Source organism: Crotalus tigris, unplaced genomic scaffold, assembly GCF_016545835.1.
Source record: "Crotalus tigris isolate CLP2741 ecotype Arizona unplaced genomic scaffold, ASM1654583v1 scf7180000018053.2689490, whole genome shotgun sequence".
Classification (NCBI taxonomy): Eukaryota; Metazoa; Chordata; class Lepidosauria; order Squamata; family Viperidae; genus Crotalus; species Crotalus tigris.
In genome coordinates this window covers 2,253,820-2,267,728 of record NW_024096796.1, presented here as the reverse complement: position 1 = coordinate 2,267,728, position 13,909 = coordinate 2,253,820, and positions in this window count along the sequence as shown.

Here is a 13,909-nt window from a genome sequence, read left to right as displayed (position 1 = left end):
AGGACATATTTCATAGAAATGTTCCAGCAAAAATTCTGAGAACTAGATTTTCTTCCATTCAGTGCCTTTTAAAAAATGGGGGAATAAAAATGTAATTTCCTGCCACTACAAGCTTGGGAATTAAATCTGCATAATTTCAGCAGTTTCAGAATAGGCAGAACTGAAAAATGATTAGGTAGGAAACAACATTTGAGTCTTGGGAGAATCTTGAGAAAAATATTGCAGTTTTTATCAAGGTACTGGCTGGATTCCCATCTCATACTAAACTATTGTTCTATTATGGAAGTAGCAATTGTCTGGATTCATATCACAGAGCCTAGTTTGCAGAGATAGAAAACCAAAAAAAGGTTTTTCGGGCTTAGTATTTATACGAGTATTAGTATTTCTTGTTTGTTTCTTGCTTTAAGAAGATCCAAATTTGATTCAAAATGGTGAAAGGCACATTCTTTTTCTAAATCTGGTATGCATAACTAGTTTGCATCCAATATATAATAATAATAAGAAGAAATATATATAAATTCAGCTTCCTACAATTCTTCTTACAGTGTGACTCGGTTAGCTTGAAGGAGTGACATATTTTTTTCTGACAGTGTATAGTAATATGCCTTACTAGACACATGAATAGCATAAAATTCTATCCTTCCTAAGAATGAGACACCTTTACATGCTTTGAAATGGAAGTGTTGTTCAGCTCTATATAATCCACTTGTTCCCATAAAGACATGGACTTCATTCCTACAACACGTACTAATAGCCCTGTAAGCCAGCAGAACAAAGCAGCCAATTTTTGCAGCACTTTGTTCATTCCACTGGAAAGATTTTTCTCAGAACAATAGCAATAGCACTTAGTCTTATACATCATTTCATAGTGCTTTACAGCCCTTTCTAAGCAGTTTACCGAGTCAGCACATTGCCCCAACAATCTGGGTCCTCATTTTACCAACCTCGGAAGGATGAAAGGCTGAGTCAACCTTGAGCCAGTCAGGATCGAACGCTTGGCAGTAGGCAGAATTAGCCTGCAATACTGTATTCTAACCATTGCACCACCACAGTTCCTCCAAGAATGGCAATGGTTGTTCTCTTGAACAAGAGAAATCCACGATTGTCTGAAAGGGAGCCCAGAAGTGTGGGCTATTGGGAACAGTGAATATCGCTGTAGCTATGTGATTAAATGTATGCTTCTGCAGTCATTAAACCTATAACAGTTAAATGGAAGAGGCAGAAAAACAACATCACGTAAAGGAAGCATATCAATCTTCATAGGGGTGTTTAATATGTCAAGGCAAGACATAAGCAGGGTAAACCAATCTTAGATAGAGGAAGTGTGATTTTAATAGGTTGGCACATTTTATAAATAATGCACAGAATGTGTGATGTGATGCCCTGACTGACATTGACATGAATGGCACATTTTATCACCTTGGTAAACTGCCCATCAGAGGTCTTCTAGGGTAATAAGGCTAACATTGTTTGGACTTAATTCTCCTTAATCTCTTTGATGTGTCCAGCCAACAACTTTAATATGGTACTCTTTGGGGATAATATAATACATCTCTGCTGATTCTATGAACATAATTAGGAATTCAGCTAAACTCTCAGCCCTCTGATTGTGGACTCAGGCAAATCCAGTTAGGTCTTGGGTCTAATCTTTATATTTTCCCTAACTGGGGCAGGTTTAAGTCTCTCAACAATAATGAATGGGTGCCAGGCTGACTCTTATAGATACTAGACGAAGCATTTAATTCTAATACAAATAGGACTAGCAAAACATAACATATCACTTTCTTTTTTTATGAACTGACTATCTCTATGGCATTGTGTCTCACCATATACTACTTTTGTGCTTCTACAAACTATTAACATAGCCAGGAAGTTACAGTCATGTCAGGAAGAAGTCATGCTCAGGAGACAGGTTTTTCCAATATATTCGACTGAAACTATGTGCCAAAAATCAGAGAAAGCAAAGATATGCTTCCCTGGAAGAAAAAGTCAAAGTACAATCTTCTAAGATCATCCCAAAGAGATCTCTATGGAGATTCTCAGTCATCCAGGTCATGGTTGTCCCAAAGGTGCTTTTTCAAAAGGCAAGTGTTTTTCCTTGAAGATGTTTTGCTTCTTATCCAAGAAGTTTCTTCAGAGGAGAGGAAACAACATCACCTCTCTGCTGTTTACAACACAATCCTTTCAGCCATTCCAAAAAGTATCCACACGCATTTGCACTATTCAGGTGACCCTGAGGGCAGAGGTAAACATCCAAGTGGCCTCGATGACTCTCAGAGAGAATGCTAACAACCAGATGACTGCATGGAATATAAATCCTTTCTTCTCCACCATTCAGTCAGAACAGAAGAAGCTTCTTGGGTGAGAAGTGAAATGTCTCAAGGGAAAATAAGGAAAGTCCAGTTGCCTTTTGAAAAAGCATCTTTGGGATCCCAAAGAGACCTGCAAGTCTAAGATTCCTCTGGTGCTAAGGGGTCACCCTTAAGAGAAACCAAGGTCAACAACCATTCCAGCCCTTCTGGAACCTACCAGTGATCAGAGGCAGAAAAACAAATGGAGAACTAAAGAAAAAGAACTTATGTTTCAGTGGAAGCAGGATACTTTCTTAATTATTTCAAGAAGCAGAACATTCATCAGTTAACTTGACATCTGCTCTCATCTTTTTTTCACCCAGCTACCTCTTTCTAGTGCAACTATTATAGTGAAGATATCTTACTGAAATGTGGCTGAATTGGTCTCCTCTAAAGTACCATCCTTGTTATTTATAAACCACTCTACAAATAAAAATAGCTGCATGAATTTTAATGCTTCCTCATTATAACTGATGGGCAATTTCCTTTTCTTTTTCACATCTCAGAGTGGCTGAAGTTTAATTGGTTTGCCCTCAAACCTTGAAGTGCGTACTTGAACTGAACTATATCACCGTTGAGTCTTAGATTTCCAGTCTGAATTGTATCTAGGCTGCTTTCCGTAGATCTAATAACTAATCCTTGTATATTTTATAATGTTTGCCTATTGTCACATTAAAAAAATAGTTCCTAAGCAATTTTTGGAAACTCTCTAGAGGCCCCATCCAAAATTGTGGAGGTTAGAAATCCAAAAATGCCAGGGAAATTCTAGAAGCTTGTCACTCTGACAAATCAATCATCCATAGACATAGACATAACAACATCTATAGACTATGCAAAAGAGACAATCAACCAGCCCCAAAGAGAAAAAGATCCCACCAGTAATCAGCACTCAGATCAGCCATAGATTAACTCCAAGGTCACCTTCAGACCAACAATCAAGTAAGCAATATCCCAATCAAGAAACTTCTAAAGAGCCATTAGTAAACAGCATAACTAAGAATCCCTAAGACCGTCCCTACCCACACATACAGGCAAGATACCAGAATATAAACTGATAGCAAAGAGTACCTCCTTACTAGCACTATTTAGGGTAATGAAACATCTGCAACAAGCAAGCTCAGAGAACACCAAGGACCCCTCGTTTCAACCTTCAGCTACAAATATTCTTCTTCATTGTAGGGATTAGAGTTAGGGCTTTTTCCCCTCAATACTGTGGATTCTGGACTAATGAAAGAGATATCCAGCGGTCAAAACCCAACGTCTCTGCCCTAGTATGCCTCCAAATTGCTTGATAAACATTTGTGTTTACCATGTTGATGCTTGCAGCTTAAAATGCACATATTCCTGAAATGTCAATTCATTGTTAGATCACAGTGCTTTTTTCCCGAACTACAGAAGAGATTATTATAAATTAAGGAAGACTAAGAGCAGGAGAAAGGAATGGATATATTTGTGAAAACTAGAAAATAAGGTGAGGATAGATTTAATGGAAAGTTGATCAAGAAGGCATTGTAGCAGTGGTTCTCAATCTTTTTAATGCCGCGACCCCCAACTGGTCGTAAGTCGAGGACTACTCAACCGGTCATAAGTCAAGGACTACTCAACTGGTGCAGCACCGTTTGCAGAATGGGACTGTTGGCCGGCTCAGCAGGGCAGAGACAGCCTGGACAATTCCTATTGGCTTTTCCTATTCAAGAGAGTCTATTCTAGTGGCTTTCAAAAGCCAATAGAATAAAAGGGAGTAGCACAGCTAAGGAAAAGGGGAAAAAAATGGCGGACTGCGTTGTTTGGCGACCCCCGTGAAATGGTCGTTCAACCCCAAATGGGGTCCCGACCCACAGGTTGAGAACCACTGCATTATAGTCTTCTTAGATTTTGGTTGTCAGTGTATTCATAGGCTATTTTGCAACAGAATAACAATTCAGTGAAAAAAGTACCATTAGCACAAGCCAATAAAGAAATTAAAAAATAGATTTTTATGATGAAAATTCATCAAAAGTTTGATATAACAAAAGAACCTTAATCTTTTCTCTAAAAAGGACCAAAGCTGAGACCAATAAATCCTTCTTAGTAGTAGTCCTCAACTTAAAACAGTTTCATTTAGTGAAAATTCAAAGTTATGACACTGAAAAAAGCAACTTATTACTGTTTTTCATACTAATGACCATTGCAGCATCCCCATGGTCATGTGATCAAAATTCAGACCCTTGGCAACTGACTCATATTTATGATGGTCACAGTGTTCCGGGGTCATGTGATCCCCTTTTGCGACCTTCTGAAAAGCAAAGTCAATGGGGAAGCCAGAGTCACTTAACCAGATTACTAACTTAATAACTGCAGTGATTCACTCAACAATTGTGTCAAGAAAGGTCATAACTGGAGCATAACTCATTTGACAATTGAGTTATTAACTGTCTCCTTTAGCAACAGTAATTTTAGAATCAATTGTGGTTGTAAATCAAGGACTACCTAAAGTTGGGATACCATGACAGAAAACCTGTTTTTCATTCAGTCAGCTTTTCTGTGGGACAAAAGAATCCAAGTTACAAAGACAAATTCAAACTGACAAGTTCATGTACAGGAAATACCCCTTCAAATATTTTAGTCCTATGTTATTTAAAGCAGGATAAGTTTAATTGATCACCATCATGGTGGGAGCTGATTGTAATTGTTAATAGTATCTTCTGTGTTCCTCATATAAACCCATTCCCTAATAATTTTTAATTGGTCTATTCTTCCATTCCTTTGGCATTCTTCAAATACTGGCTCCAGTTCCTACATTAAAGTTCAAGATTATCTTTATTATTCCACTTCATTTACAGCTGTGTGGGTTGTTTTTACTAGCATTCCCTGCTTTTTTGGGGATACTACAAAATCTATCAGACAAGTCTTTAATATACCTTCATCTCACATGGCTGAAAAGTATTACTAGAAGTAGCTTTCAGCTTTATTTGCTATCAATATACGGCCGTGGGGACTCAAAGAAGACTTGTGCTGCAAGGAACAGAGATAAGAAGTATGCAGCAGCCAAAGCCAATGCAGTCCTAGGCTACATTAATAGAGGGATAGAATCAAGATCATGTGAAGTATTAATATTGCTTTATAAAACCTCAGTAAGGCCACACTTGGAATATTACATCCAGTTTTGGTCACCACAATATAAAAAAGATGTTGAGACTCTGGAAGGAGTGCGGAGGAGAGCAACAAAGATGATTAGGGGACTGGAGGCTAAAACATATGAAGAACAGTTGCAGGAATTGGGAATAACTAGTCCAGTGAAAAGAAGGGGTGCCATGATAGCAGTGTTCCAATATTTGAGGGGCTGCCCCAAAGAAGAGGGGGTCAACTTATTTTCCAAAGCACCAGAAGGCAAAACAAGAAGCAATGGATGGAAACTAATCAAGGAGAGAAGCAATTGAGAACTAAGAAGACACTTTCTGACAGTGAGAATAATTAACCAGTGGAACGGCTTACCTTCAGAAGTTGTATGTGCTCCATCACTGGAGGCTTTTAAGAAGAGACTGGACAGCCATTTATCTGAAATGGTATAGAATCTCCTGTTCAAACAAGGGGTTGGATAAGAAGACCTCCAAGGTATCTTACAACTCTGTTATTCTATGTTCTGTGTCCTAAGAATTTTAAAAGGGCTGGTTGGAGGTTCAACATCCTAAGTGGTAAAGACTGGCCTAAGAATACATTAGTGGTCTGATCAAAGCAAGAAAAGATGAGGAGAAAGACTATGCCTGAAAGAACAAGATTTCCCTGTTTGCATAATTCAAACAAAGAAGCTGCTTTGAATGCTATAGCAGCCCAAATTCCCTTCTTCTCCATACTTCTGGAATTCTCCAATGTATAAACTTTTCCCCACTCCATATATTTTTGAGGAAAAAAAATTGACTCTGGATTTATCAGCATAACATGAAACAGAGGAGGTGGAGGTATGACAGGTTGCCAAGAGAAAAAGAATGCATTCCATGAATAAAGATAAGAGAAAACAAATAAAAAAGCAGACCTGAATAGAGAAGTTGACTTGAAAGAACATTGATCAGTTTAAGGCTTGCTTGCTTCTCGATCCCCTCCTGCATTTGAATGCTTGCTTTGTAATTACAGGTAGCCTTTGACATACAACCATTCATTTAGTGACCCTTTGAAGTTATAATAACACTGCAAAAAGTGACTTACAATCAATCCTGACATTAAAACTATTGCAACATCCCTGTGGTTACATGATCAAAATTTGGGTTCATGGCAACTGGCCTGTATTTAAACATCCTAGGACCATGTGATCACCACTTGCAACCTTCCCAGCTGACTTCTGGCAAGCAAAGTCAATGGGGGAAGCCAGATTGGCTTAAGGATATCATGGTTCACTTAAGAAGTACGCTGATTCACTTAACAACCATGGAAAAAGGTCATAAAATTTGGCATAATTCACTTAACAATCACCCTGCTTAACAATGGAACTTCTGGTCTCAGTTGTCGAGGACTGTCTCTATAACAACTTATTTATTCAGCTATAAAAGCAATCTTCTACCCACTCTATTAACAACCCCTATACAATATAGATTAAACAACCTATAGTCAACTAAGTAACCTTCCAAAAGTTTGGGGATTCAGCCCAAGCCAGTTTGGCTTGTGGCCAGTGTCCATTGTTAAGAGATTGTGAAAGTTGGTCCAAAATATGTACAGATTGTCAGCTTCTCAGAATTGTATATGAAATATTTCCTCTATTTATTGTGTCTGTCTTCCTCTAAAAGATTTTCTTGGATATAGATGGATAACACATTTACCAAGTCCCTCTGATGCACATATTTTCCTTTTCAACAATAACATTAGATTAGATTACCAAAAGCAATCTGGTAGCACTTTTTGTGACAAGCAAATTTTATTACAGAGCGGTATCTTTTGCAAGCTGCAGCTAATGTCATCAAGATGCATCAGACTTCTCATACAAGTCCCCTTCTGATTTTGGGATATTATAAAGAGCTCTCTTCCTACATAGATTAAATTATGAAATTATATTCCGGTCCAAAAAGTTAAGCAGTAATTTGCATACTCTGAGAAGTGGCTGAATCTAGTCTGTGGGGGACAGATACATAAATAGCTACTGGATATAATGTCTATATTCTTTTTCAAAGAAATTGAGACAATATGGCATATTGGTAAAAGGACAAGATTACAGGTAGTTCTCAACGTACAAACAAAACTGAGCCCAAAATTTCTGATGCTAAGTAAAACATTTATTAAATGAATTTTTCCCCATTTTTACAACCTTTCTTGCCACAGTTGTTAAGTGAATCACTGCAGTTGTTTAGTAACACGATTGTTAAGTGAATCTCGCCTCCCCATTGACTTTGCTTGTCAGAAAGTCACAAAAGGTAATCATATGATCCCAGGACACTGCAACTGTCATAAATGTGAGTCAGTTGCCAAGGTTCTGAATTTTGATTATGGGATGCTACAATGGTCATAAAGGTGAAAAATGGCCATAAGTTATTTTTTTCAGTGCTGTTGTAACCTTGAACAGTCACTAAATGAACTGTTGTAAGTCATAATCTAACATAATGTACTATCATTGTGTTTTATTTTAATTTTTCTCAGAAACATATGATTGGCCAGCATAAAAACCAGAATAATGGATTAGATTATCATTAGTTTATCAAGGATGAGTCCCACTTTTGATCTACACTTCCATGTTGAGTCTCTTGCAAGCTGAGATTTGGCTTACATTATAAGACATCTAGAAAGCTATATCAAAGTCCTATCGAGTTTCTGTTTCAAGCAGCTCTGGGATGACTGCTCCATCATGAGATTCCTTTAAAAATGCAGGGCTCGGAAGTGCTGAGACATGAAATTATGCAGCCCACACATTTTGTGGAAAATAGTAGGTTTTGCATGAAGAGCTGCTGAAGGCGCCTTGCTGAGAAGGTGTGTCATATTTCAAAGGTGCCATTGCAAGAGACATAAGGCAGGGGAGTAGTTACATTTCCTACATTAAAATAGAACATTATTCAACACAATGCACCTGTGTGACATTTTCTCCAAGAAAGTTGGAATTTTTAGGCATTTTCAGAACTCTGAATGAGGTTCAGATTATCTTCTCCTTGTTTATTTAATATTATAGTTGAAAGCATTTATCTGATTATTTGACTGTTTAAGATTGTTAACCTGAATGACATAAACACATTCTATTCTAGTTATTTAAAAAAGGATGGTACCAGCTTCCACCCAGAATATATCAGCAAATCTGCAGCCAAATGCCACTTTTTTCTTTTTGTTCTTGTTCCTTTTTGTGCCTTCAAGACAGTTTTGATTTTCAGTGACTGCTTGTACTAGTCCTGCACTTTTATTGACAAGATTTCCAGAAGTACTTTGTCATTGTTTACTTCCTAGGGCTGAGAGGGAGTGTCTGGCTCAAAATTACTTAGTGGGCTTTGTGCCTAAAGTGGGATTAGAACCTAGTCTGGTGCGTTAAATGCTACACCAAACCCGCTCTTAATCATTACATTACAGTTGCATTTGTTCTGAATCACTGCCACAATTCAGAATTTCAGCTGATGAAATTAAGCCAGGCATTCAGGAGACCAAAGTAATCCCCTAGACCAGGGGTGTCAAACTGCTGGCCAACAGGCTGGTTGCATCATATGAGGCTGTGCGCACCCAAGCTCCGGCAATGCAAAAAAAAGTCACAATACATCATGACACGTCACATGACGTGGCAAGTTTGACACCCATGCCCTAGACAAGTTCAATAGGCAAACCAAGAGAGCCAGATCAGTCCTCCCACAGAGCGATTAAAAAACAAACCACAAAAACAGAAAAACAGAAACCATCAGTTGTCACCTACAATTCACATTCAAAACATTCAGACCTATTATTAATAAGTTGAAATCTTAGTGAACAATATCACTGCCTTTTCTCATATACTGAGTGTCAAGGCCACATTTGCATATTAACCACCACCCAACCTGAAGCAGATTCACAAGCAACAAGGACAATACTAACATGGGAATCAGATGCTACAACAAACCCAGATGTCCAATCTGCTCCCACATCTACATCAACAACACCATCATAGACCCCAACAAGTATACACACAACATTAATGTTCAGTTCCAGTCAGTTATTCCGTATTTCAGTTCTTTTTTGAAAGTTAAATTATTCCTTGAAAATTCTATAAAGGTGTGGAATTTTGTATTTTGTGAGCACATATTTGTGTGCCTGTTTGTGTGTAGCTATTATAATACCTCATGTTGAAAAAGTAATGTTAGACCTATTAAAGTTGTAACAGCTGCCTCTTGAGAAGCTCTGAAGAATAAGCTAGTTAAGGGAAATATTAATGGTCTCCTTCATATCTTAAATGGATCTAAAAGGACCAAAAGCAGCATGGCTGATACATACAAGACAGGAAGCCATATGGTACAGCTGCTTCATTTCGATATATTATTAAATATCTTCCAGAGAAGGGAAAAGTATATTATTTTGCAAAGACAATATCCACAGGACAAATTAAAAGGACAGTTATTTTGTGACTTTTGAACATAATCTTGTAATAAAAATTGGGCACTATTTCATCTGAGATAGAATAGAATTTTCTGACTGACAATTGAGCTTCAATTCCCATGTAGGGAGCTGTGTTATTTTCAAAAGGCTCTCTCTGACCATGAGGTAAAAGAACTAAATTCAGCATAAATCCTTCCTGCATTTCCTGACAAATCTGTAGAGCTATAGTTACTCTTGGGAACAACTTTGGAGATGGAGTGAGGTGGCTTCACTGGAGAAGGAAGTATCCACATGAATTGAACCACGTAGAATGAAGAATTGCAAATTCAGCCCCCAAGTTTCAGGCTTGATGCCCAGTGCTTATCTCCTACAACAGTGTTTCCCAAACTTGACAATTTTAAGGCATGAGGACTTCAACTCCCAGAATTCCACAGCCAATTTAACATCATCAGTTAAATTGGAAAGCACAGTGTGTCCTGCTATACAGCCAGATTCAGTATCACCTGCTAAAGAATTATCGGCAGGCCAGAAGAAACAACCATGATTTTGTTTCTGTCACTTCCACACATTGTCACCCAATGAATATAATTCTACAAGAATTTTCTCTCAGTAACTGTTATTTTAAGCTACTACTTACGTCAGTAACAGGATCCAGAAAAACATTTTCTATCAGCTTTTTATTGCATTCCATTACTCCAAGCAGTCACATTTTTCTTTCATGGCTCCTCCCCATCTTTTGAGGTACCTAATATACCTAAATTTTACCTTCATTATTACTGTTTTCAATGAACAGTTTGGTTTTACTTCTTCTAGTACTGAAGTATTTGTTCTTCTTGCAAGCCAAGGTCTTCTCAGGATTTTTTTTTTCCAGTACCATTCAAAAGGCATCAATTTGCCTTCATGGTGTCTATTTTATAGTCTAATTGCAGAGCCTTAACTTACATCAGGGGAAGCCAATGCCTTACAAGTACATGCCTTTGTTGTTAGTCTATGCACTTTAATATTTTATTCAGACCCGTCTTTCTTCTAAATAAGAGACATTTCTTTATTTCATGACTCTAATGATAATCCTTGTGAATTTTTGAGTATAGGAAGATAAAGTATTTCCAAGTTGCTATCCTGATCTATTTATATTCTTCTCCACCTGCTTGGACTGACTTGACATTGCTTGGTAACTTGATATTTTTTAAAAAAAAAAATATTGAGCAGAAAACTTCTTTCCCCTCTAGCAAGAAATTCCTTAAGCCTTTCTTACTTCTAATCTTCAAAGTGGTCATCTACACATCTGAAGTTGTTGATGTTTCTCCTAGCAATTTTGATTCCAACATCTACTTTTTTTTCTAATTCAACATTTCTCATGACATACTCTGCATATAAATTAATTAGGGGACTACATAAAATGTTTCTTGATTCTGAGGGGTTTAGTTGCTTTGGTTGTGTTACATCCTAGACATCATACAAATTATTCAACAGGCAGATGACATGGCTTAGTACCATCCATGTTTTTAAAGCTATCCACAAATCTTTCTGAAGTTTTCTTGTCGTTTCCACCATCCACTGGATGTTAGCAATGTTCCCTTTTTGAATCCAGTTTATATATCTAGCAGCTATTTCATTCTATGCACTGTTGAAGTCCAGAATGTTAGGACCTTGAGAATTTCTTATTGGCATGTGAGATAGAAACAACTATTCGGCAGTTCAAATATAATTAGCACTGCCTTCTTTGGTATTGGAATACAAATAATGAGCTGACTTCAATAAACTCAGAGAGAACCTAGGAAAGATCCATGGATGAAAATCCTAAAGGGGAAAACAACCCAAGAAGCATGGGAAACCCTGAAAAATGCGATCATAAAAGTCCAGACCATCACAATACCATTGAGAAAGAAAAACAAGAATTTCAAGAAAAAAAACCAGCATGGCTGCACAAAGATCTCTCTGACAAACTGAAAGACAAAAAGGACAAATACAAAAAATGGAAAGAGGGGCACATAACTAAGGCCGAGTATCAGCAGACAGCCAGAACATGCAGAGATGAAGTCAGGAAAGCAAAGACTCAGAATGAACAAAGATGTGTAACACAAATCAAGGATAATAAAAAAAAAGTCCAATATATTAACAACAAGAAAAAAGTCAAGGAAACTGTAGATCCACTAAAGAGAGAAAATGGCAAAGAAATAACAGGCAACAGGGAGAAAGCAGAGCTGCTTAACTCATACTTCACTCAAAAAGAAATTATTGTCAATGTTCTGCTCACAAATTTTTTGCTTGTATCCTTTTTGTATAGTAATAGTAATAGTAGTAAAGTTGGAAGGGACCTTGGAGGTCATCTAGTCCAACCCCCTGCTCGGGCAGGAAACCCTACACCATTTCGGACAAATGGCTGTCCAGTCTCTTCTTAAAAACTTCCAGTGTTGGAGCATTTACTGCTTCTGGAGGCAAGCTGTTCCACTGATTAATTGTTCTCACTGTCAGGAAGTTTCTCCTTAGTTCTAGGTTGCTTCTCTCCTTGATGAGTTTCCACCCGTTGCTTCTTGTCCTGCCTTCAGGTGCTTTGGAAAATAGCTTAATTCCCTCTTCTTTATGGCAGCCCCTGAGATATTGGAATACTGCTATCATGTCCCCCCTTGTCCTTCTCTTCGTTAAACTAGACATACCCAATTCTCGCAACCGTTCCTTATATGTTTTAGCCTCCAGTCCCCTAATCATCTTTGTTGCTCTTCTCTGTACTCTTTCTAGAGTCTCAACATCTTTTTTACATCGTGGTGACCAAAACTGGATGCAGTATTCCAAGTGTGGCCTTACCAAGGCATTGTAAAGTGGTATTAATACTTCACGTGATCTTGATTCTATCCCTATGTTAATGCAGCCTAGCACTGTGTTGGCCTTTTTGGCAGCTGCAGCACACTGCTGGCTCATATTTAGGTGATTGTCTACTAGGACTCCGAGGTCCCTCTCACAGTTACTACTATTGAGCAAGGTGCCACCTATGCTGTACTTGTGCATTTGGTTTTTCTTGCCTAAATGTAGAACCTTGCTTTTTTCACCATTGAATTTCATTTTGTTAGTTAGTGCCCAGTGTTCAAGTCTGTCCAGATCCTTCTGTATCTTAAGCCTGTCTTCTGGAGTGTTGGCTATTCCTGCCAGCTTGGTGTCGTCTGCAAATTTAATGAGTTCCCCATCTATCCCTTCATCCAAGTCATTGATGAAGATGTTGAAGAGTACTGGCCCAGAACAGAGCCCTGGGGCACCCCACTACACACTTCCCTCCCTATAGATGCAGTTCCATTGAGGACCACTCGCTGAGTATGGCCGGTCAGCAGCTACGGGATCCGATTATCTGGTGTGGTTTCTGTCTACCCCACATTTTTCGATCTTGTTCAGTAGTAGGTTGTGATCTACTTTAAGAATCAAATGCTTACTGAGTCCAAGTAAATTATGTCCCACGCATTCCTCTGCTCCACTAATTTTTGTCACTTGGTCAAAGAAATGCAATAAATTTGTCTGGCATGGAGTCTATTTTTGACAAAACCCATGTTTGGCTTTAGTGAATTACTTTGTTTGCCTCTAGGTGTTTCGTTGATTCGTTGTTTTGATTATCTTTTCCAGATTCTTTCCCCGTATTGAGGTCAGGCTGATAGGTCTGTAATTTCCTGGATCCATTTTTTTTCCTTTTTTGAGGATGGGAACTACATCAACTCTTTTCCAGTCCTCTGGTAGTTCCCCTGTGTTCCAGGATCTTTGAAAAATATAGTTCAGTGGCTCCGATATCACATCTGCCAGTTCCTTGAGAACTCTGGGGTGTAATCCGTCTGGTCCTGGCGATTTGAACTCATCTAGGATGGACAGGTGCTCACTAACGATTTTCTTGCCTATCTTAACTTGTGTTTCTGTTTTGTTTTTTGTGGCACTATTTTTGATAGGTTGGTCTGTTTTTTCCCTTTGTGTAAAGACAGATGCAAAAAATGAGTTAATTAGTTCTGCTTTCTCCCTGTTGCTTGTCACCTTCTTGCCACTTCCACCCACTAATGGACCAATCATTTCCTTCAATTTTT